Source organism: Camponotus floridanus, unplaced genomic scaffold (genome assembly GCF_003227725.1).
Source record: "Camponotus floridanus strain SB8 unplaced genomic scaffold, Cflo_v7.5 scaffold16, whole genome shotgun sequence".
NCBI classification, from domain to species: Eukaryota; Metazoa; Arthropoda; class Insecta; order Hymenoptera; family Formicidae; genus Camponotus; species Camponotus floridanus.
Genome location: NW_020229281.1, coordinates 660864 through 684536, shown reverse-complemented (window position 1 = coordinate 684536; position 23673 = coordinate 660864). Strand labels below are relative to the sequence as shown.

The 23673-nt window shown below is 42.3% G+C and overlaps 1 protein-coding gene across 2 annotated transcripts in view; it reads left to right on the top strand.

Annotated features, from left to right (window-relative positions):
- Positions 1-23673, top strand: part of LOC105251231 (inositol-pentakisphosphate 2-kinase) — a 73400-nt gene that overhangs the window by 5322 nt on the left and 44405 nt on the right. Inside the window, exon 1 of one of the 2 annotated variants that reach the window (XM_020027503.2) lies at positions 12806-12940. The exons of the other annotated variant lie outside the window; for it this stretch is intronic. The gene's annotated coding sequence lies outside the window, so the exon portion shown is untranslated. Of the gene's footprint in view, positions 1-12805; positions 12941-23673 lie in introns of those variants that run through there. 2 annotated transcript variants of the gene reach the window in all.

The following is a 23673-nucleotide window of genomic DNA, read 5'->3' as shown; positions in this document are numbered from 1 at the left end:
ATAACTCGATCCATCGATAGCTATCGGAAATACATTTCAACATCTTTCACACCACACGTCTCGGGGAAATAATTCGTTATGAGCTCGGCGTATGGCGTGTCCCTCGTAACGTGACCTCGTTCGCCCGTAGAAAACGCGCGTTACGAGGAAGTCTGCTAGCGGTTTTACGCAGCTGAAATTCTAATCACTTCCTACAAAATTTGACGCGCTTCACGCGTCAGGTTGCCGCGCGAGCAACAAAGAAGAAAGCGCGCATACGCGTTTGTCGAAGCGATCGTTCAAATTATAACTCCGTCGCACGCACATACTCGGAAGCTTTGGAAATATTTCCGCGGTTTTCTTTCCGTTCCGCAATTACAAGGGGCAATTTCCTAATCTAAAAATATAACGCGCGAGCCCTCTCCCCTTTAATTCGCGATCGCGGGTTATATTTGCGCGGCTATTACTTAGTACCGCGCGAAACGTGCGATTTAATTTTAGTGCGCGACATAATTGTTTTAATCGATTCGCACGTCACACGCGATATTTAAACGCGCGTGCATTGCCACGTGATCGATACCCGGGTGTTTTGTGCGATAACCACGCGGTCGGAAATATAAATACTCCCTAATCTCTTACATTTAGCGCTAATAGCGCCTCGGCGATTGTTTCGCAACGCATCGGAATAATTAGAGTCGTGTCGATTCTCCATAGAATTAAGAGCGGCAGCGAGCGAGGAGACACGCGGCGTGCATAATTTATCGTTGATAATAATTATCATTATTATCGCTCATTGTTTGCGTCGACGATAACGACATGTGCAACGAGCACATTTTTTTTCATCCGCTGTTTGTCCGAGAATTACCGGTCACGTTATCGCAGACAATCGTAAACGAATCATTAGCGTATTGACGAATGCGGGCGATAACGAGTCTTTAGCAAACAATGACGAAAATGTCTCGCTCCGCGAGTCGCTTGGAAATGATTTCCTCCGATCTCGCAGCTGTAGCCTATAACGCGTCGTTAATCTTCCATCTTAATCTCGCGTCCGCGTGTATTTCGATGCCGCGTTCGCCTCCTTCCGCCACCACCCTCTTTCGCCACCCCCTTTCCCGCCTCCTCCTCCACGTGTGTGCATGTACGCGGTACATGTAATACGGTAGGCGAGCGGAACGCGTTGTTCGTGTGTCTTCGTGGAAGAAGAAAATGCCGCCGGTTTGTGGTTTCCGCTTGGCAACAGCGCAGCCGGCTGTCCGTGCTGCCTCGCTGGGTCGACTCATTGGCGTAATCGCGAGGGGAGACCGGCCCCCCGAGTTCGCCCGGTTCCCTTTGTGAGCGGATCCGCAAAAAGCGCGAGCCGGGAGAAGACGCGGCTCTCGGGGTCCTGCGAAATTGCGACCCGCTGCGATATTAACGCGCGCATCTGCCGGCGAAAGTCGCTTACGTCCAATTTTCACGAGAGATCGTTCGCTCGCCTTCGGACTGGACGACGTAATGACGCTCGTTTGCAGCATCTTTCATTATTTCAGCCGATGACGATGGATCGACAACGAGGCGAAGCCTCCTTGACATTTGCCAGATGTCAACATTTTTCGCAAACTCATACTCGATTATTTTATTTTAGCGTTTGGTCAAGTTGTGAAACGGGGATTACTATTAAATCGATAGCTTTCGAGAGAGAGAGTGTATTGTGTTTAACGTTAACTAAAAGTTGCACATCGCATCAGTCTTACGCTGTTGGAGATCTCTCTCTCCTGCCTCTTTCGTCTCTTCTCTACCCTACCCTGTTTCAGTGGCTTTCATGCGATCCCACTCTCGCTCCCCGCCTGGCCTCCCGCGCATCTCTCTCTCTCTCTCGTCCTCGCGGACGCGCATACCCTCCCCTTGTCTACAACTACGCGCAAGCTTGGCGCAAAGCTGCCAATTTTTTTGCATCGTCGAAAACGGATAATTCGGCAACATCGACGCGCGGCTGATCCACGTGTCGAGCGGGAGTCACGAGCTCTCGCGATCCTCCTGTCGCGTATCTCATTCGGAGAGATCGGACGATGATATCTCTCTCGGCAATTCGATCTCCGGCCGACGAAAGTTGGTCATCGTCGCCGGCGCCGCCGTCGCGGAAAGGATTTCTCCATTTAATGAAACGGCTAGAACGATCTAGTCTAATAGGAGACCGCTATTCCCGCCCGCATATTCAGATGCTCTCTCCTCGCTCGATTCAGCCTTCGCTCGGATCGCCGCGCGAGTCGACCCCGTCATTTTCTTTCAGCCGACGCTCCCGTTAGACTCGTGCGGTTCGCCTTAATGCCGCTGCCTCCGGATAGGACCGAGAGGAGGCTTTTTTTCGTGGAAGAGACAGCCCTACGCTTTACGCAAAGAAAAAAAAAGTTGTCTGGATAATCGATTATTAATATTACGCGTGCAGCTACCTACGCGTGGTTCTGAATTATGACGTCAAAAGGGAAAATTGCTTACGTTTAAACGCAAAGGTCTCGGCTTACGTCCGACTGCCGACGACGCGACTTGAAATTATTTCTCTCTTATTTAGCTGCGCATCGCGTATATTTAATATTCCGGTAATTATACGAGGAGAGCGTCGATGCAAAATGTGCATGCAGCCCGAGACATATGTGCATATACGATCGAGTGTGCTCGATGCGCACGTTCGCGAGCGCGTGAATTGCACGGTAAATTTAAGTTTTATGTAGGTAAACGCGAGTTCTTCCACCTCCTCCCCCTCCCCCTCCCCCCTCGCCATCCGTCCGGTGTGCATTTCGCGGCGCGATTTTGTTAGATCCGTTCTCTCGCGCGCGTCAATTGTTTCGCACACGCGATGTTTATCGCGTTAGCGCTTCTCGAACCCGGAGGTGGGTGTTGGCGCGAACAACGAAAGATATTCTAACGCGTTTCGGAATTTTCACGAGTCGCGCATTCGCCGCCAATTTCTGTGAAATCGGGGAAAAATTCATCCTTGCCCTCTTTCTCTCTCGATAAAAAATACTCGCGCGTTTACTCCAGATGATATCTCGTTTACCCGACATTTTTCCCGGCTCGTGCAATTTTTTTTAACCGTTCCGACCACGCGCCAATGTTTTCCGAAATGAGATTTCGCGTGATTATTACGTCGCGTAACGGGCCTCTCGACCCTCGAGCGTTTCCCTCCGTCGCCCAATCCCCCCTCGCCCGGCTTCGCTCGCCGCCCCGGTCGTTATGGCGCGCTCTCTCATCGTGAAAGACCCTCGATTCCACAGGCCCGGCGCTCGTCGGTTCTCCGCTCTGCGCTTCAACGGAGCGACTAGTCCGCGTTCCCTTCTTTCCTAGAGTCCCCTTCTGTTTCTAGCCCGCCGCCTCCCCTGCCTCTCGCTCTCACGGGGCGCAATTTCCCCGGATCTTCCCACGCGGGGAGATTTTAATCGGAAAATCCTCAAACTTTGATACCGACGCTAGCGCTATTTTTATTCAGAAAACGTCGAGCAAGGGTAGGTTATATCAAAAGTATAATTCCCTCGAAAGCGGGTAAGAGGAGAACCACTTTTTGCGACTTTTTCTCATTTGTGACGCAATCCCGTAAGACTATCGTAATGTACCATTAAGGACGACGATGTTAAGGCCACCTTGACTACGCATGCGTGCATCGTCTCTATATAATTTACGATGCGGGTGTATTGAACACGACTCGTTTCGGGATCGAGCTTATAATTCGACCGGCCCCTACAACAGCATTCTCTTTCGGGAGGGGAACTATGAGCGATCACGAGAGGCAATCACCATGGACACGATGTTCCTCGAACGCATTACGAGCACGGTGTCGCTGTATAAAAGTGAATCCGCGATTAAGCATCACGTGCGAGGTTCCCTATGAAATACGCTTTCAAACACGCACCGGCGAATGCATTCTCACTCTCGTCATTTCCATGAATATTGCAAATGTTGATCGATAATCGTTCCATCATTAACGACCAGGAAAAGGCCAGATAAAGAGACGCAGAGAGAAAGAGAGAGAGAGAGAGAGAAACCGGTTCTCGATCGCGTAGGTGATCCGTCGATTACGCGAGGCGCGAAGCTTCCTCGTCTTTGCTTCGCTTTTCCTCGAATCGAGAGGAAGAAGACATCTTTGCGGAAATAACCGCAAAACGAACTCGCGACCGATTTGCGGATCGCTGACGCCAGAAAGAAGCGCATCTCGCCGAAAGAAATCAATTATTTGTCTTGAGGATTTTAATCGCGAGAACCATTCACGCCCAGATTCTCTCGGAACATTTATGCATAATTTTGCACGTTGCTTGAGGCCAACCGGGAATCAATTTATCCAACAGCTGCGAGCGGAAACTCATTTCCGTTGCAGGTACTTTTCGCCTTTCTGCAATTTTTTTGTGCTAATCTGCTGATTAGTCTATATTTGTATAAACAGCGCAGAGAGAGAGAGAGAGAGAGAGAGAGAGAGAGAGAGAGAGAGAAAGAGAGAATCCCATCATACTTTGGACGACTATCCGTGCTGTTGAAAGGTCCGTTTTACAATCGGAGGATACTCGAGCCCGTCGATAAAAATCAATAATGGTCTATAGTAACACTTATTAGCAATAATTCGACTAGATATTGCGTATTTAAATTATTTATGCCGCACCGTTGATCGCGTGTATCTGCGTGTTATACAAGAGAGAGAGAGAGCGAGGCATTTATCGGTAATAGAGTTCCATTCGGACCTAATAATATCGAGTTTCTATTTAATCATGCTCGCACTCGGAGCTACCATTGATGTCGATACAATTTCGTGCTTACAACGATTCAACGGTGTCAAGCAGCCGGTCTTAATAGGGGCTCGGTTAGCGATACCATGTCCGCTATAATAAACGAATAGATTGCCTTTGCATACGAAGGAGGAAGGGAAGAGGAGGCAGGAGTGAATAACCTTTACAGTTATTGTTTGCACGTGAATATTATTGATCGGTTGTCTGTTTCCTTTGCGAAAGGATATCACGTGACGTACCATCGATCGATGTCGGTGCAATTTATCGTCGTTATCTAGTTTGTAAAGTTGGAATATAGCTTTTCAAAGCAATTGCGAATTAATTTATAATTATGTAGCTTGCTCGCGTATATTCCGTTTCGTTTTATATGAAAGTAACATTGGGTTTTTTCCGTCATTCGCGATACTGTCGATAAATTGCACCAACCTTTAATCGAAAATGAAAATTAAATTAATAAAACTATAGCGAATTAACGAAGAATTTTTTTCCGTCTCTTTTTTTCTTTGCGACATCGGTAGTTTATCCAAATGACGTGGAGTGCGCGAGTCGGAGTGAATAATTGTCATTTTACAAATTCCACTCGTCGTTATCGTAGTTATCGTAATAGTGGAAACCTACTGAGAATTCGTAAACTCGGTCTTTCAATCGGCACGTAAGCCGCGTCGCTCTTCTATTCACGTGTCTCGTTTCTTCGCGAAACGCGCTCGCCGGGGACGTTGACACTAAATCCGATTGCATATCACGATGACGACTGCATTCAGATGCTATTACTACTCCAAGTTTAATGGCGTCGCGCTATTCATGCCCGCCGATTCAGAGTTTAGGAGTAGTTGGACAAAGTTACGAGCGATATTATAGGCTACCCCCGATATAGAGTAGTCCGAAAGCTACATAATGCACGTCGTAATGATCGCGAGAGCGAGCAAATATCGACGTATTTACATTGCCAAGCGCTTTCCCGCGGGCGCAATTATACGAGTAAATATTTTCATCGGAAACAATTGCTCTCCCACGGAAAACGTACGATCGAGCAATCGTAGAGGAAAGCATCCGAGCGACTTCGGCGCGAGAAATATTTTTGATATTACGCGCCGCGCGTTTCGTTTCGTCATCTCCCGATGTGATTCGCGATGCGCATCGATTCCGCGCCATTTCCGCGATCAATTCGAACGAGTTTAAGCGGCGCGCCTTCAGCGTCAGTCGATTCAACGCCGCGAGATACCTTGCGAGATTTATCGCCATTAAAACGGAGGATCGGCCGGTCGTGACGAAACAGCGTGAGAAACCACGTTGGCGCGATAAGCGATCCGAGAACGAACGATTCCGGGGAGAGAGGCGCGAATCGAGGGGAGGAGGAAGCCCCTGGGCGATAATGAACGCACACTCATTCACGCGCTGGCCGTGTACAACGAGCCGCGTTATGAAAGCCTATACCTTGCGATCCTCGCGCGACGCGAGTCGAAATAAATACACGTACGTCCATCGGAGAACAAAGAAACCGTAAGATTATTCATGCTACTCGGGCCGGCAGCGCGACTTTGTACACCGTCCGACTTTTAAAAGCGTTATCCAGCCGCAGGTTCGTCATCCTCGCGGATAATCCCGCGCCGTGAGTTTAACGTCAAACGAGTTGCAAAAATATAAAAAAACGATCCAAAGTCCTCGAGCAGCATCGAGATATCTAATCGAAACGTTCGTCGGTCACCCAATCATTTCTGCCCTTGGCAGATGCTCCGGTCGAGCATCTGTTGAATTACCGAGCGCATTGTAACGCTGGCAACGCTGCAATTGATACGAAGCTGTACGTAGCAGACGCGATTAATCGAGAGACCGCGATGATGGTGGTCGAGTCATGCTATGAAAGTCCCGCGAGAATGCATTCTCGTTACGGAAATTCAGAATTCTGTGGATATTTCACTTTGTACACGGAGACTCGTGAAATTGAAATCAACAATCGCGTTGTTCATGGCTGAATCTTTTATTCGGTCCCAAATACGACGAGTCGTAATACGACGATTTTCATCGAGCACTCGAGTATAATATTTCTTCTCTTTCTTTATTATACAAGGTTATCGCAACTTATCGCTTCGACAGATCGGGTTTCATCCAATAATAATTTCATCTACAACGTAGCACTCGATCATTCGCTCTTCAATTTTAAAATAATCGGGATACAATTTTCAAAGCTGTTTATTTTTTCATCTTATCGATCGACTATCGAAATTTCCACTTGATACATTTCAATCTTGTGTTTTAATATCGCTATAAATTCTATAAATTTAATTTCCCGTTTTTTAGAGAGTACCGCTTCTTCTCTCGGGTTCTCGATTTGGAGAAGAATATTTTGGGTCGACATTACTTTGACAAATTTTTATCGATAAAGAATTGTAATCAACTGACCATGAAGAGTTCCCTCTGGGAGAGGAACTGGTTCCATCTTTAATTTATAACGTACATTACGTCACAAATGTCGCGCGTCTCGTTTTACTCGCTTTACAAAACTTGGGAAAGCGATAGAAAAAATATTCTAGCGCAAAATGCTATTGCACGGATGATGAATTAAAAAATGTGGGAACCGCGGCCTATAAAAATTTATCTCGCTCTTTTTCTATTCCTCGCAGTATCAATAATGCATGCGCAACTTGTGTGTGTGGGGTTTTATCTCTCTTCATCGTGGCGGGATGAAATACCGCCTGCGGGAGTTGGACGAGAGATTGTCGTCGATGACGCATGATTAAACACAAAACAGACGCACGAAGTACGGTTTTAACGGTAGCGCGACTTCAACAACGGGGCGTTACTCGAAGGAAGAGCGATAAAGAAGTTCCTTCGGCCTCGTTCATCCGGCCTCGTTCCACTAATAAGCACGCCTCATCCTGCGCCGACGCGGCCTCGTTTCGCGTGTTTTTCTCGCCATCGCGCGGACTGAAGCAACGAAAAAAAAAAAAAGGGAAAAAGAAAAGAAAATGTGTAAAACGCCGCGAGACAATTTTCCCCTTTCGAGGCGTTGGCTTTAAGCTTTTAAAGTGACGCAAGCGGAAGCCTTCGAACGGTTGGGTCGAAGCCCGACGCGCTCGTTTGCTTCCTCGCTGACCGTCGTCGTTTAATCATTCGCGATAAACGAGAAGCGAAATTCAAGACTCGTCGGACCTAAAATTCAAACAGACGCAATTAAAACGAGGAAAAGAGCGAGGCTATTGCTCGTTTATCGCTATATATTATCGTGGTAAGAGCCGTTTAAAGATTTAACAGAGATTAATGATGTCTTATCGCGCGAGCGGAAGATTTAATTAATAACGGATTATACAACGAAATAGGCGTAAACTTGGTGATGTAATAATTTCTCAAAGCATGATTTTAATACCGATCTTTATGAAAAATTTTGTCCATCCTTCCGCATTTGATTCTTGCTTCATAATTCTTCGTTATAGGATAACTCGTTTGAACTTTTCGACATTTTGTTTTGCAATCGATGCCCCATCTTTCTTATCGTTGGTATTATATATCTGCTTAGTTTTCAATATATATAAGCGGTCAACGACATAGTCGATACATCCTGCTCACGGCTCATTGACACTAACGGTCTCGTACGTTATCATAGTCATTGGCGGCTTACGAATGATAAATTAATCTAGCGAAGCGCGCGGGCGCTCTCGAGTATAGCATACACGGCTTTTTATTTTCGGCGCTTTTTCCTACAACGCAACATTAAAAATACGTTTAACGGGAGATGACACGGAAGTCGATAGGAGCAGCTCGATCGAGTGGAAATTTGCCGCTGAAATCAATTCATTCGTCGAGTTTCGCTTCCTTGTACCGTCAACGGGGTATCGTCCGAAAGAAATTGGAAAAACGAGAGGATATCATCCCCTCATCGAGGTAATTTTGGATTTAGACGCTCGACGCGGCAACTCGCTTCTTTCATTCGTATCGATCGATCGATCCGATAATGTTTTCCTACGCCGCGTACACATTTTCGTTCAGCCGGCTGACACCTGTCCGATACTTGTCCGAATGCTCGCGAGACTCGCGCGGTGGCATTAATATATCTGTTATCGATACCGTTCGACCTAGGCTCCTATGTGCGCTCGGAAAACTATGCAAGCTGGTTCCGTATATCGGTCTCGTCAACGGGAGAGGAGAGGGAGCGATCAGTATGCGTGGCTGCGCGCGAACACGTCCGTCGGGCGTGTGTGCGTGTCCGTCGTGCGTATGTGTGCGCGCGTTTGCGTCATGTGGGTTCGTTGTTTGTCCCGAGGGCAGAACGACCAGCTGTCTCCGCAGTCTCGTTTTATTCGCGTCCCTTCGCCCCTCGCCCATCCGGCGTGACCTCACCCCTCACCGTCCTTCCTCCTCTCGCTTCCCCCCCCCTTGTCGCCCCTCGCCCGTCCCGAAGCTCTACGCATCGATCGCCAGCATGCGTGTAAGCATCGATGCACTCCGCGCACGTAGGGAGTAAATAGTAGTATAATCGTGGGTACCAACCTAGTTATGGGCACGGCACGCGGAGAGATATCGGTAGGGAGCCGCTTGTCCCCAGCCCCTCCCCCTCCCCTCCCCTCGAAAGCCTTTTTTCACGACGAAGCTTAAAGCTACGATCGATTTTTCGTGCTGCTAAAATACACAAGTTTTACGCTCGAGTGTCTATACCATGCCTCTATATGATTCATACAATTTACGCAATATGTGCGCGTAGCGTACATGAGCTATTCCGTAGGAATCAAAGGGAACAACAACTGGCTGCAAATAAACTTTTATGTAATGCGTTAAATTAAGAGCGAGACGTCTTTGGAAAAAAAAATGACGAAAGAAGTTATTTATAAGCAAAGTATTATGCATCGCTGTTTCCCGACTATAATTTTGTAATATTTCGGAATCCCTCTCGCTCTCTCCTTCTCCTAAAAATGTCCTGTATTTTCTTTCGCTATAAAAATTGCATCCACCTCGATGAAGCTCACCCTCGCCTCGGGTTTTGCAAAATTACGGTCGATTTGCCCTAAATTAACTGACCAGTTGTAAACCGTTGGGCCGGAAAACGGTCAGATCGCGCTCGTTGCCAAGTCTGCAACTTGCAGCTCGTAACCGCGTGCTACATAGTATATGTATATCTCGCGCTCTTTTTTACTACCCCCTAGAATATATAATAACCTTCGTTGTGAACACCTGGGGCATGAACCGCGCCACGCAATCTTTCATATCGTGTCGATATCAGCTGCCAGCTCCGATTTTGCATTCGCTAAAAGCGTATATCGGGTTTTCCAATCTTTTTCGAGTGACGAAATTGCGATGGCCAAAATGTCGATGCAATTTAACGTTTCTCGAATGTAAATCGGAATATAAGAATCTATTTATCAAAAAATTTATTTATCAAAAGAGACTGATGCAAAGTTTAAAAAAACTTTATACAATCTTTGATTACGTAGCATAATGAAAGCAAATTAATACAAATATTCTATAAAATATCAGAGGAACTCCTTGTTTTTTAATTAATTATAATAATATTGTATTTTGGAAATTAAAACCCGACAAGAGCGTGAATAATACCATGAAAAAAAGGTTAAAAAATAACGTCACGAACTGTGAGTTTATGCTGAACTAAAGTGTAGTTATTCTTTATTTACGTGGGTAGTCACTGGAAAGGACGAGAGTTTTATAACCAAGTCCTATGTGCGAGAAAACATTTACAAAAAAATGTAGAATAAAAGAAATGGACAGCAGATAATTCCTTTGCTTTTTTTGTATTTTACAGAGAGAATTTGTCAATGCAAATGCTTTTCAAATATCGGGAAACGATAAGCTGTGCTCAAAATAGAATTTTTTTCATTATCTTTTTAACACAGATATTTAATAAAGTAGATTGTATAATTATCGAAAAGAGAATATATGCTTTAGATGTAAACTCTCTTTTTGAAAGATATGATAAGTAGACATTTTTAATTCCTTTATAAATAATTCAAATATCGCAAATCTTAATTACTTAAATACATGATTAAAATATACTCTTAGTATATCTGTATAAAAAAGTATCAATTTATATTTATTGATTTAATATTAATTTGATTTATACATGATGTAAGATTTTATAACAATATGAAAAAAATATTAACTGGTAAAATATTAATTTATTATAGTTAATATTTTATGTAGATAGTATGGATATTTCCGAATAAAATATTGGACATTTATCATGAGCATGATAGTCTGAATTATTAGCGGAAATTAAAAAAGCTAATTTTATTAATTGTAAATAATAAATAAGCAATTACTTTTACAGTTATTAAATAATTTATAAATTACTCACCTCTACAATTGCTGCGCAGTCATTCAACGTCTTTCTCTGGAACTTTTCTTTTTTTCTTGTTCATCTCTTGCTACTTCTTTATAGCACTCACACGACACTCACTCGCGAAAAATAAGACACTTTGCATGGCAATCTCAATGTTAATCACTCGCGTGTAACGCGTGTAACGCGCATTTTAATGTATTACGATGAGAGAGCAATGATTAAGCACTCGAAAATGAGTCGTCATGACAATGCGTCTGTGCTGTCGTGCGTATAGGCTACGTCACAGAAACTAAAATCATCATTTCATTATAAATGGATGAATATATGAGTTGAAAAATAAATATCCACAAACTCTGTGAGTAGCGAAAATTTATATATATATTTTTACGACGAATACGAAAATTTATGTATTATTTAAACATCTCGGAATGTTGTTCGACTCGAAATCAATCTGTGCTGTATCTACGACGTTTCGTTAATGTCCAAAAAACACGAAAATAACATCACACTGATATGCAAATTCGCACAATACTATGCAAATTTAATTAATTAGTTGAGAAATAGTTGATCGACAAAAGATGCACGATCGAAATTTAATATTACATTTCCAACGTATATAAATCTCCCAAAGTACATTTATTATTTTATTATTATTATTAATCGGCACACGTCGCGTTTTTTCGTTACTTGAATCAAATAGTCGACATATTAATCTTGTCGTTTATCGCAAAGATTAATTAATTGCATCGGCTGATTGTCGCTTATTCTAATAAGGAAGAATCGCGTTTCTCAAAGGATAATATGCGGAGCGGTTCGTAATGTTACTTGCTTGATCGAATTTCGTCGCGTGAATAACAAGGTCGCGGCATGTACAACATACCTTATACGCCTAACACTATGTGACGTAATTATCTCGCGTGTTGTTTGTTTTGATCGTATCGCGAAATGTTTATGTACGAAATAAAATGCGAAATATTCTGTGCTCTCCTTGAATTTCGAATTAATTATTAATTAACGTTAATATAAATGGTTTTTCCTTCCTTTAATCATTCGATCTAAGAATGGTGTTGTAATTGACAATTTTCTCATTGATTGAAATGTCATCTTGCAATTGATCTAAAACCGTTTATTAATAATTATATTTTGTCTTTTTTTCACAGTGTACGTTAAATACTTGTTAAATACTTGTAGCAAAGCGGCGAATATTATACATATGGTAATGTGTGTACCAATGTTAAAAAATTAAACGCTCGGCGTACGGAGCTTTATTGTTTACATTGTCGCGTCCTTGCTGTTATTCGTGTAGTGAGACTCGAACGAGTAGGTCGTGTCGCGAATCGCTGCGTATATCATTACTTTTCGAGAAATGCGATCATTTTTACAAACGATGATTAGTTCGTATAATCGATTAGTTTTCGCGACATGTAAAAATATCTGCTGAAATTTGATCCAACAAGACGAAAAGACGCGATACATTTCATTAATAAATACGGTCATTATATACATATTTTTTCTCTATACTTATTAATTGCGTATTATAAATTCGAAATGAATGTATGCGTACATTTGTTAAAATGCATTCTTCGTGAAATATATCGAAATTTATCGCAAACGTTTACCTTCAACTATATTTATTCGTTTACAACATACGACTATATATAAATTATTTAAGAAAAATGTTTAAAATGAACATATTATATAATGACAGTCGAAATAACGAACGTGAATGTCTTTCGTATCGCTTTCTTGTCGTTTTAAAATAAAATGCGTGTCACAAATGATTAACATCGCGAGTGTTGTGTAAGTATCGCGCAATTACCGTATTCCGCTATCTGTAATTCAGCATGTTTTCTCGAGTGAGTGCTATAAATGAACAAGAGAATAAGAAAGAAGGACATTGGACGACGGCGGAGCGATCAATTATAAAGTGAGTAATTGATAAAATATTCATCATTTGTTTATCTCGATAAATATTTTTATACGCATTTATAAAATATTTCAATATTGTTTTTAACATTTAAAGTTATTTACGTTATTTATGAACGAGAGAATGGGATTTTCATCTATATATCATATCTTATCTAAAAAAATATTTGTTCGGTAATTATGCTATTTATTTTATTAAATTTCCGTTTAAAGAACAAATAAAACAATCATTTGCGCATAATTAGTTTTCCACATATGCTTTTGGATACTCCACTTTATTAATGCCTTGTTTTGCTTTTGTCCTAATAATAATTTGACCCAGAAGTCAATTAACATTTTCATTGAAAAAGCAATTTGAAGCGATTATCTCGATGAGGTAATTTAAAAAAAATAAACGTTTAATGAATCATGAATAATACTCCGCGCTTTTTACGTTCGGACGATTTCTCACTCTTATTTCCGGCGCGATCTGTCAGTCTTTTGTCTCGTAGACGAACTTGGGCAGTTTGAGGGGGGATCGTGTCTGGTGGCACTTTGTGAGACCCGTACAGTCCATTAACGATCAACATCTGGCCCTTGCCAGCTGCCATCCGGTAAAAGGCAATCCGTGGCCAGAATCTAACGCGATATTCGGATATTTAGGCTCGTCTTTCATCGCATATTTTTACAATATTACATATCGCATACTGTGACATATATTTACAACAATATTTCACGATATTAAATTTTTAAAAAACGTTTCTCTCGGTATATTTAAAACGAAAATGTCAACGACACCGTTTCCAATTTTTCGTTGCGTTTAGTTTGTCTCGATTTAAGATTTATCTTCTCGTTATATCATGAGAAAATTACCTTTGATTTTGCCGAAATTTATCGATCTTGACGTTTATAGTATTTCCGTGGCACGAATTGCGCAGCGCGATCGCGAAATATTGTTCCAATAAAAATTGATTGCTTGTACGTACGCGCAGATTTTCTATTACGTCGAGGGAACGACAAAGAGCGAGTCATCGTGCGTCGCGGAGATATCGCGTGTAAAGGGGGAGAGAAATAATATATCGCCTCCATGTTCTCATATTTTCTGAAATGGAGAACGCGCGTTTTCAGCTGCGCGCGTGTCAAAAACATGGATCGTGCGCACGGTCTTTTCTCTGTTTCTATGAAAGAAAAAAGTATTGTAAGACGAGAAACATAATATTTTCAGTAATCTTCGAAAAATTGTTAGATATTAAATGTTTGAAGAAACAGAAGAATTGTAGAATTGAGAGACAAACTGATGAAAAAATATTTGATTTAGCAACATGTATTTGTTTGTATGCAAACGAATACATTTATGGAGTAAATATATCGAACGAAAAATATTTTAGCGAGAATGCAATTATTTGATTTTGTCGTATAAATATTGCATTCTTACTTGATTTTCAGTAATAATTTGATATTGATTATATATTGCAATGTAACTCTAATGATTAGTTTGCCTTTCATGATTAATCATGTTGGCTTGAATAATATATAATACCTGGAATACATTAATAATTATAACGCAACGCGTTAATAATTATGCTTGGTCTCATATAAATTACGAATGTAGCAATAATGAGATATAATTTGGGTCTCTCTCGAGGCAATTAATACCATTTATTTCGAGGGGTTTCTGAAATATATTTGGTACTGTTAATTATTGTTATATATTGTTGTCTCTTACGTCTCTCTTATATAAAATATATTCCCTTTTCCCTTAATTAAGTCTAAGACGCCCAGTCGAATGAGGGGGGGGAGAAAGAGGTGCAGAAGTGAAAATTGTGTTTGAATATCCAATGGCTCCGATTCCTCATTGTTCAATGGGGATAATCGCGTTTTATTCGTATTATCTTGTCGCACGCAGTCCTTCGGGGGTGGACGGCTGACTGACTGGCTGTCGACTTGGGTCTTCGTATAACGAGATGGATTAACTTCCCCTGTGCGCCACAAAAACAGGTTCTCCCCTCAAAGCTCTCTTCCACGGGGGCCAAAGCGACGTACATTTTATCGTTTGCATTCGTTGTGAAAATTTTTTCTCGTTCCGCTTTTACGTCATGTTTATATTATTGTTATTATTATTATTATTATTATTATTATTATTATGTTACTGTATATCCGATATTCGCGACTTGTCTGCGATTTTACATGTAACGAATTAGATTGTATGGCAAATTCGGAATATTACTCTGATGCTCCATCTCTCGTAACAATCTCGCCGGCGGCTACCAGCCGAAACTACTTCTCTCCAGTACATTAAGCTAGATTACCGCAATTAGCTGTACGGCGCGTGTAAACTTGTTGGTGCGAAGCGTTTGGCATCTGGCAGGAGATACTGGTAACAGATCGCGGTCAAACTCGAGTTGCTCGCAGCCTTATCGCCTCGATTTCCACGCGCGAAAAAGTCGTTTCCTACGCGAGATTAAGCGCACTCTGCGAAATTACGACGGACTGTCGTTCAACTATAATAATTCTCTTTTGTCAAAAATATACGAGGAATATCAAAATATATATGTATCGGTGAACGAGAATAGAAATTGTGATTATATTTGCAAAAGTTAAAATTTTATCACGAGAAAAATACTCGCGAAAATTTAATATTATTGCATTATTAAAAATACATGTCGGCTAAAAGTTTCCGAAAATAAAATTTATTCATCTCTATTTCAGCTTGGATGATTATTATAATACGAATTATCGCGGCATAAAATCGATTCGCGTGTTTTGAAATTCGTTTTAGTGTAAACATTGATTTGTATTCAGTAGGCTCGCGTCGATTCAAACGAGCATGGTTCTGCTTTTAATGTCATTCGTTTTAAACGGTTTGGAATATTAATTCCTTAAGCTTTCAATTTTTGTTTGCGTGTATTTTGTTTCAGAAATAATATAAAATTATTCAAATAATATAACTGTATCGGTTGCTTTTCGAAAAGCGATTATTTGTACTTTCAAAAAGCAATTTAATTTAAAAGTTTTTTAATGTTTTTTCTTATCTTTAAGGAAAATAATTTTATATTCACACGCGCGAAACATAATTATCAATTTTATAGAGCTTTAATCTCGACGGAAATTTTAACCGCCTGATGTATACGCGGTTTAGCTGATATAAACATGGTTTTTACTCTGGAATTATCACACTTTGGGATCCTTGAGACGCTGTTTTTAAGGCAGAAGGAGTATTGCGCGTCTTCTTAATTTATTCCGTATCTTCTCAATTTATTGAACATAAATTCGACGGATTTTCTCATTTTAGTTTCGAGATACGCTTTTGACATTTTGACGGCGGCTAAATCGACGTGTACGCGCGATTAGTCGTTATTAATCGTTGCTTCGGAGTGGGGGAGGAGATTGGTGGCGCTCATTGATTGCGCAGAAAAGTCATTACGCGACGTAAACGAAACGAGGGACAGCTGCGCCGGGTGAAAGCAGAAACGAGGAGGGGCCCTCCTCGTGGAAGAGGCGCTCCAGTTCGCCCACTCTCTCGGGGCCTCCGCAAAATCGAATCGCATTTAAGCGCGTCACGTTTAATCGAAGAAAATATGTATTCTTGTTCTCGGCGACTTTATGAGTCTCGCGCGCGCGTTTTACGGCAACTTTCTTTTGCGGCGCTATCCTCCAGAAGCTACGGACTTTCTTTTCGTGCAAAAATTACGGCGATGATGACGCGGTTTTATTCTTGGACTCGATCCGCGTTGCATTTTTGCCCGGACTTGCCTTTAAACTTTATCGTATTTTCGACACGGATCGTTGTCCATCAATAGATGCAAATCGGTGCTTTATACGTCGGCCACGATATACGCGATCGCGTCCATCGACTAACACAAAGCTGTTTTTAGCGCTAACGTAAGCGTAAAAATTATCGCCTGGGCGCGCAGCTACTGACCTAACTTAATATTTCCGACACAGAGCACCAAGTATTTACGTCGCCGCCCGCGCAAACCGCGTTATATTTTGTTTTAATTTCTCTTCGGATCTTTTCTCTTTTTTTCTCTCTCTCTTTTTTCTTCCACTCGAACGCGTCGTGTGTCTCAATGACGAGGCGAGGCACGCGATGTTAATTTAAACGTAAAATTTCACGCGTAGGTATGCATTCGGCGATCTAATTTAATCTCCCGACTGCGTCGATATAATTTGCGGCGTGGCTACGTTCCCGTAATTGTTTCTCCTCGACCTCTGTGAAGTTGGCCCCTCATTCTTCAAATTTGGAAAAAATTATTAGAGTTCTAGAGTTTCCCAATCCATTTTAGAAAGAGTTCTGTCATTTAAAGTAAAGAAAACACCATTTTAAAAATGGGGGGAGCTAACTTCACGACGCCTCCCATTCTATGAAAAATGCCAATTTCTTTAGAGTTTCGGGTAGATTTCTAATACTTTTATAATTCTAGATAAGTTTCAAAAATAGTTTTGCTCAAAATATTACAAAAATTATATTTAAAGTTTTCGACTTAGAAGATGAAAATTGGCGAGAACTTTTACAATTTTGGTTTTAGCGCTTCGAGTCTTAATAATAATCCAGATTTCCAAAAATATTGATTTTGGTGTGAAAAATTTTTTTCAGAAATCCAACGCTTTATTCAGAATTCTAGGTAGCACCTCACGAGTTCTAAAGATTATTATTGAGACTTGAAGCGCTAAAACTAAAACTGAAAAAGTTCTCATATTTTATATACATTACAATAAGAAATGAGAATTTTTTAAGAAAAGAAATATGTATAAAGCTTTAAGAGTAGAGATATTTTCATTATTATGAAAATTTGGCGCCGATGAGACAGATGCGATTTTTCGGAGCACTCGGTATGTGTCTTTATATATACGCAGCTTCTGCGTCCTTCACCATTATGCCTTTCGTCTCGTCGCCTTCCCTGCTGAGAAGCTCATCTTCCTCGAGGCAAATGTTTTTCTTTTTTCTTTTTTTCTTCAACACGATGTTGCGAGCGCATCCAAGTTCGATTCAAACTTATTGAAAGACGTTGAGACTTGTTCTGCTTTCTCGGTATCGTTTACCTACGTGCACGCCAGTTTCGGGTCACGGTCTTGCACGCAGGTCCGTGCCAGTCTCTTTGTTAAGCGCATTCTGGAGCCGTAATCTTCGTCCCGAAAGGTTATCACATGATCGCATTGTATTCACATTTTGCGTCCGGAACAATCGAGCGCTCCGTTTCGTGAGAGAAAAGCGTGCGGTGAAATGACTGGATATTGCGAATACGTCGCCCATTATCTCGCTTTTTAATTAAGTTAAACGCTGCTTCGAAATTAAGCCTTTGTTTGCCGAGTATACGCGAGAAAGCGTGTCTGAGGCATCGTAGGAAAAAAAAGAAAGACCGCGAAAACGAGTCGATGAAGCAACAAAGATACGCTCCAAGATCCTGACCGATTTCTCGAAAATTACTAATCGTCTTCTTCGAGCGCGGTACAATTTCCGCGATTCTCGCATCGGCTGCACTTTGCCGCTGGATCCGGTAATAGAAAGAGCGCTACTTGCCGCATTTTCGCTTCGCGCAGGTTCGCCACCTCCGACAGATGTTTTCCAAGAGTGCAAGCGCCACGCGATCGGTCTTACGCAAAGCTTCCCTCGTGTTGCCTACCACTCCGGCCCTTTTCTTTGTTCACCCTCGGAATGTACGCAGCATCCGACCTTTCCCAGGGCGTGGTAGGGAATTTCTCCGACGTTTCCAGGGAGGGAAGTTCTCAATGAGAAGGAAACTTTTTTTTTCTCGCTTCTTTCTAATCTCCTCGTGCTTCATTTTCGTTAAACGAAACTCGTGATTTTTCGCGTAATACTAATCCTTGAGTTTATCAAATGTAATTTGTACTCTCTCTCTCTCTCTCTCTCTTTTCCTCTCGTTCTCTATCGTTCGTTTGCTCCCGTTGCCGTGATCAGGGTAACGCGCGGAGGCAGGAAATTGGAAATGCAAACGTTGCAAGGAGTCGACGACACGAGCCGGGAAATGGATGTTTCTCAAATTCTCGTGCCACCGTCGTTCCAACTTTACTTGTCGAGATTCGAAACGCTGTCGATCCATCGTGCCGGCTAGTCGGAAGTGAATCCTCTCCAGATACTTCTCCTCCTCCTCTTCCTCCTCTTCTTCCCGACTCCCGCATCTCGGGATAGCTTCGTTATTGGAACGGCGAATTTGATTAAGGGCGTCAGTATTCTCCAGCCGCCGCTGGAAGATTCATCTCGCTTCTTTCGCGCATATAATCCTCCCTTTTCTTGTATCCCTCTCACATATTCCTCCCCTTTCGGCTTCTTTCCATTGACCGCCTCTTTGGTCGGCGAGGCGCTTTCATATCGAATACTAATGCGAATATCGTCGTTTGATTAAACTTGAAATTACATTTTTTTACGTAATTACAATTTTATATATTATCAAGTCTGTATATACATTTTCGTATACACGTGAAAATACCGTGTAATAATTTCCAGCAAAAACTTGTTAATTAATGTTACGTTATTTCTATAAATTCCCTCTCGATTAATTTTTTTATTTGTTTGTAAGACCACCCATTACAGCAAAATGCACATCTACATGACTTTAAAATGAAATAATAATTAACGTAAAATGTGGTTTTAATTCGCGTTACGCGCGCTAATATGGAGGTTTAATTCGCGTTGCGTTGAATTAAGTGGAATTTTCACGGTACGAAGGAGTTAATTGTCGGCTTTCCGTTATGAATTTTCCGTCGAGTCGAAAGCGATCGTTCTTTTTCGCGTTTCTCTCGACAAAGCCGGGGAAAGAAAGAGAGAGACGCCGTCGCTTCAACAGCGAGTTACGGCCAGCTTTGACGCTAATGATCGTCTAAGTAGATTTGAACCTATCTCGCCGTTACGCGTCTCGCCGCGCCGCACATCGCGAACGTGTTTTTATTTTTATTTTTATTTTTGCCATGCCAACCGTGCGCAGTTTGCGCCACGCGCGTGTGCTCTGGCAAAAATGCTCGTGCAGCGCGTATCAAAAGACAAATGGCCGAGAATCGCGACAAATCCCGTCGCTAAACAATCATTTATCGCGGATAAACGTGCCGTGTACTTTTGCGGCTTGCCCGACTAGACATTTTGGTCGATTACAGAGTAATAACGGCATCGTTGCGAGCTTCGGAAGGCGCGGCGCGCGAAATGTTTGCTTTTTCGATGAAAAATCGATAGAAAAAAGTTATTCGATTTTGCACGAATGAAGTCTCTTTATTCCTTATCTCTAAAGGCTAAAGAGCTCCATTTCTATCCGCGAAAGAAACTCCGTAATCGAACAAAATGCTTCTTTCCTTCGTCGCTCGATTCGCATAACCAGACCTTTAATTCGACGATCAAATATTATTGCTATCGCGCGACGTGGTCGTCTGAGTATTTGCGTCAAACAAACACGGCGATAAAGAATCGGCGCTCTTACGTGTTTTCTTTGATAACAAATTCACGCGCGCTTTATCGCGCGATGAAAATGCGAAGGAGAGATTCGTTTGATCTTTGGCAGCGCGCTAGCTTCGAAAGAAACTAGTATCTACGCGCATAAAGAAGACGGAGATAATGCTCGATAAGAGAGTCTCTTCCGTTTACACGTACAAGTCGAGGGCGAAACGGGGAGAAGAGGAGACGCTGGCGAAAGCTACCGAGTTTCCATAGCCTCGTTAGAGACAAATGTGTATAAACATATTCGCGCAAAGTTTATAAATTATGAAAATCGCCAATCTTTCTACGCAAGATGTGTACGCGAGAACGTATAAAACGACACGTCGCTCTGCGTATCGCTCGATTCAACTGGCGATAACCATCGCTATCGATAAATCGTTATCTTCGTTATCGCACGCTTTCAGATTTCCGAATCCATTGTTATCCTCCCGATTGTTTCTTTCTGCCAGAAACGCATGTTTCTCGAGCACGCAACGCCGGCGCGCGCGCGCACATGACACACACACGCGCGCACACATACACCCCGACAGGAGGTATAGTTGCTACACGTCCCTCGTATCTCGTCTCGTCTCGTCTCGTCTCGTCTCGGCTCGGCTTGCCATGTTGTTTTCGTCGAGGGGGCAGACCTCGTGGATCTCGACTCTCGGGCTACGTCATAAGCGTCTATTTATACTCCGACGCAGCGTATAAACTTACATAGGGTGTTTCCTCGCGACTCGTATTCACCGCTTGCCTTTGTCGCTCGTTAATCGACCGACGTAGATGCGCTACAACCAGGAGACGTGCGTCGTACATGTTAATGAGGGAAACGAGGAGCTTGTTGAAATGTGTAAAATACACGTGGGTGAAACGGAAAGGCGAGAAGCTCGCGTGTATTATTACCTTTAGGTCTCTTTTCACTTTTTGTCGTCGACATAAAGACAAAAGGAATAAATGGAGGACGGAAAGAAAAATATAGTTTGCTAAATTGACAAATTTCAATATTAACGATAACAATGTTGTAAATAAATAAAAGGATCTTTCAAAGAAAGACGATTAATTTGGAGATAATATAGAGAGAGTCCAAGACACGAGTAAGATAAAAGAATCGTCCCACTCTGTATATACGCATTCTTTGTGAATGAAGTTGACACAGCATTCGAATATTTATCGTCTCGCAAAGGGTATATCTACTTACCTACCTACCTACCTACACATTGACGTCGATAGCGATCCAGACGGCATTTCCGCTCGCGGTGAGACAACTATGAGCGTCTGACGTGTCGGACGGAATTATATCGGGCGCGCGACGCTCACCCCGTATATGAGGAAAATCCGCGCTATTTGAAAAGGATAGGCGTCGGATCGAAATGGTCGAGGAAGTCGGCGAGACAAAAGACGCTATAAATAATAACAACAAACGCGCGCGCGACAAGTAGCCGTATATAGATTGTCGTTTCTCGATCGAGCAACAATTTCTGTGACGAGAAATGGAGGGAACAAGCACGATCGCGGATGAGTGCATTAATGCGAGAGCCATATTCGGTTCTGGCGACGTCGTGTAGCGACATCGGAGCCTCCGTCATCACTCCCAGGCCTGCAATCTGCGTGAATTACGCGCCACGCAGATTACAGAGAGCGCGCGGAGAGACGGCGGAGTTTACGGCCGCGCGTTATACACGGTGGACTCGAGCGAGAGGTCATCTTTGCTCGACGACGCAAAGCAACCGCGCGATAATTTGCAATAATTTATAAAGCTGCGATAATTTGATTCCGGTCTTACTCGAATCGTTTGCTTTTTTTTTTAATTAGATACCGCGTGTTCGCGCCTAAGTAAGGTAGAATCTTACTTCACGGTTCCCCTTAGCCGGAAACGGTGCGAAATCTCCTTCGCGTGAACGTCACGAATCTGACATTCACCACTCTCCGACATGGTTTGCGCTATAACGTAACCACGATTGAGCAGAGTTTCTGCCGCAATGTATCCGTTAATGGATTAAGCCGTTCGCCAAATTGCATTTATATCACCGTTTCTCCCGGAATGGCTTTGGTCTTTTGTTCCACTTTCGCCATTAACTGTAAGGAACGGTCACAAGTCATAATTAAACATAAAACTAACGGTGTATTTTGCGAACAGGAGGAGGGCGAGCGCATTACATGGCTCCAGCGTACGTATACTGTTAATTATGGGAGCCGGGAGAAAAATTATGGTCGCGAAAGGAGAGCTCCGCTAGAGATGCGTTTCTCGCGTCGTTTAAAATCGTTAAGGTCGTGACCGTTTCCTACATACATCCACGCATATATCAGAGATAAAATAATTCAAAAAAAGATGGAGAAAAGGAACAAGCGCGTTAATTAATCAGAGTCATTATATCGCGTTACAATATTAACGCCGTTACATTAATTGCGCGCCGTCGACGATTTGCGGGATAGTGCCGTCTTTGGGATGCGACGTAATAAAATGGCTAATCCGCCGATAAACGTATTTGAATCGGGGCTGACTATTTATAATTCCGTCGGGATGCTATATACCCGAGTTATAGCCGCGCCCGATATTGTGTCTGCCCCATCGATCGACGTATTACGTATACGTAATATGTATTACATGCAACGTTATAGTAGCGCTTGGAAATATAATTTTTTTCCGACACATAAAGTTTCATACTTTCGACCATTTTTATCGTCCGGCTAAATTGCCAATTTAGTTTATTTGCGAGATGTGTGTATTGCGATACTTTGTTAAAATATTGGGATAATCTCCAACGAATTTTTTTTTACAAAATGATTGATAAACGTGCCACACGAAGGCGCGACGTAACATTTACGCAACGTAAATTGAAAGCATCGCAAACGAGTTTGCGACGACAATAACGATGATAATAACGATAGGGACGGGATATTTAATTATTGCCCGTTAATTATGTAATTTCTAGTCAATCGAAACCGTTAATTATCTCTTTTGATTTTCTCCCTGCTTGCTCTTTTCTTCGTTTTCCTCGATTCTTTTGTAATTAAATTACATAAGTGTATTATACGCACTGCTTCTAATTAGAATTGCCAGGACACGAAGCGTTATGTGAACGCAGTCTGCGCGCAACCGCGCAGGACACACGAGAAGGCCCAAATAATTAAAAACGCTTAAAATTAATCAAGAAATTTGTAAATATGATAAGCAAAGAAATTGATATAAAAGTCAATTGTTGGAAAATTTAGTTTTATCGCGAAAATGACGATGGACACAGTTTTCAACGCTGTACGTTTCTACGCGTGCGTCTCCGGGGAAAAGAGCGAATCGTAAAATTATGCAGTGAAACCGATCGGTTTTTTAGATG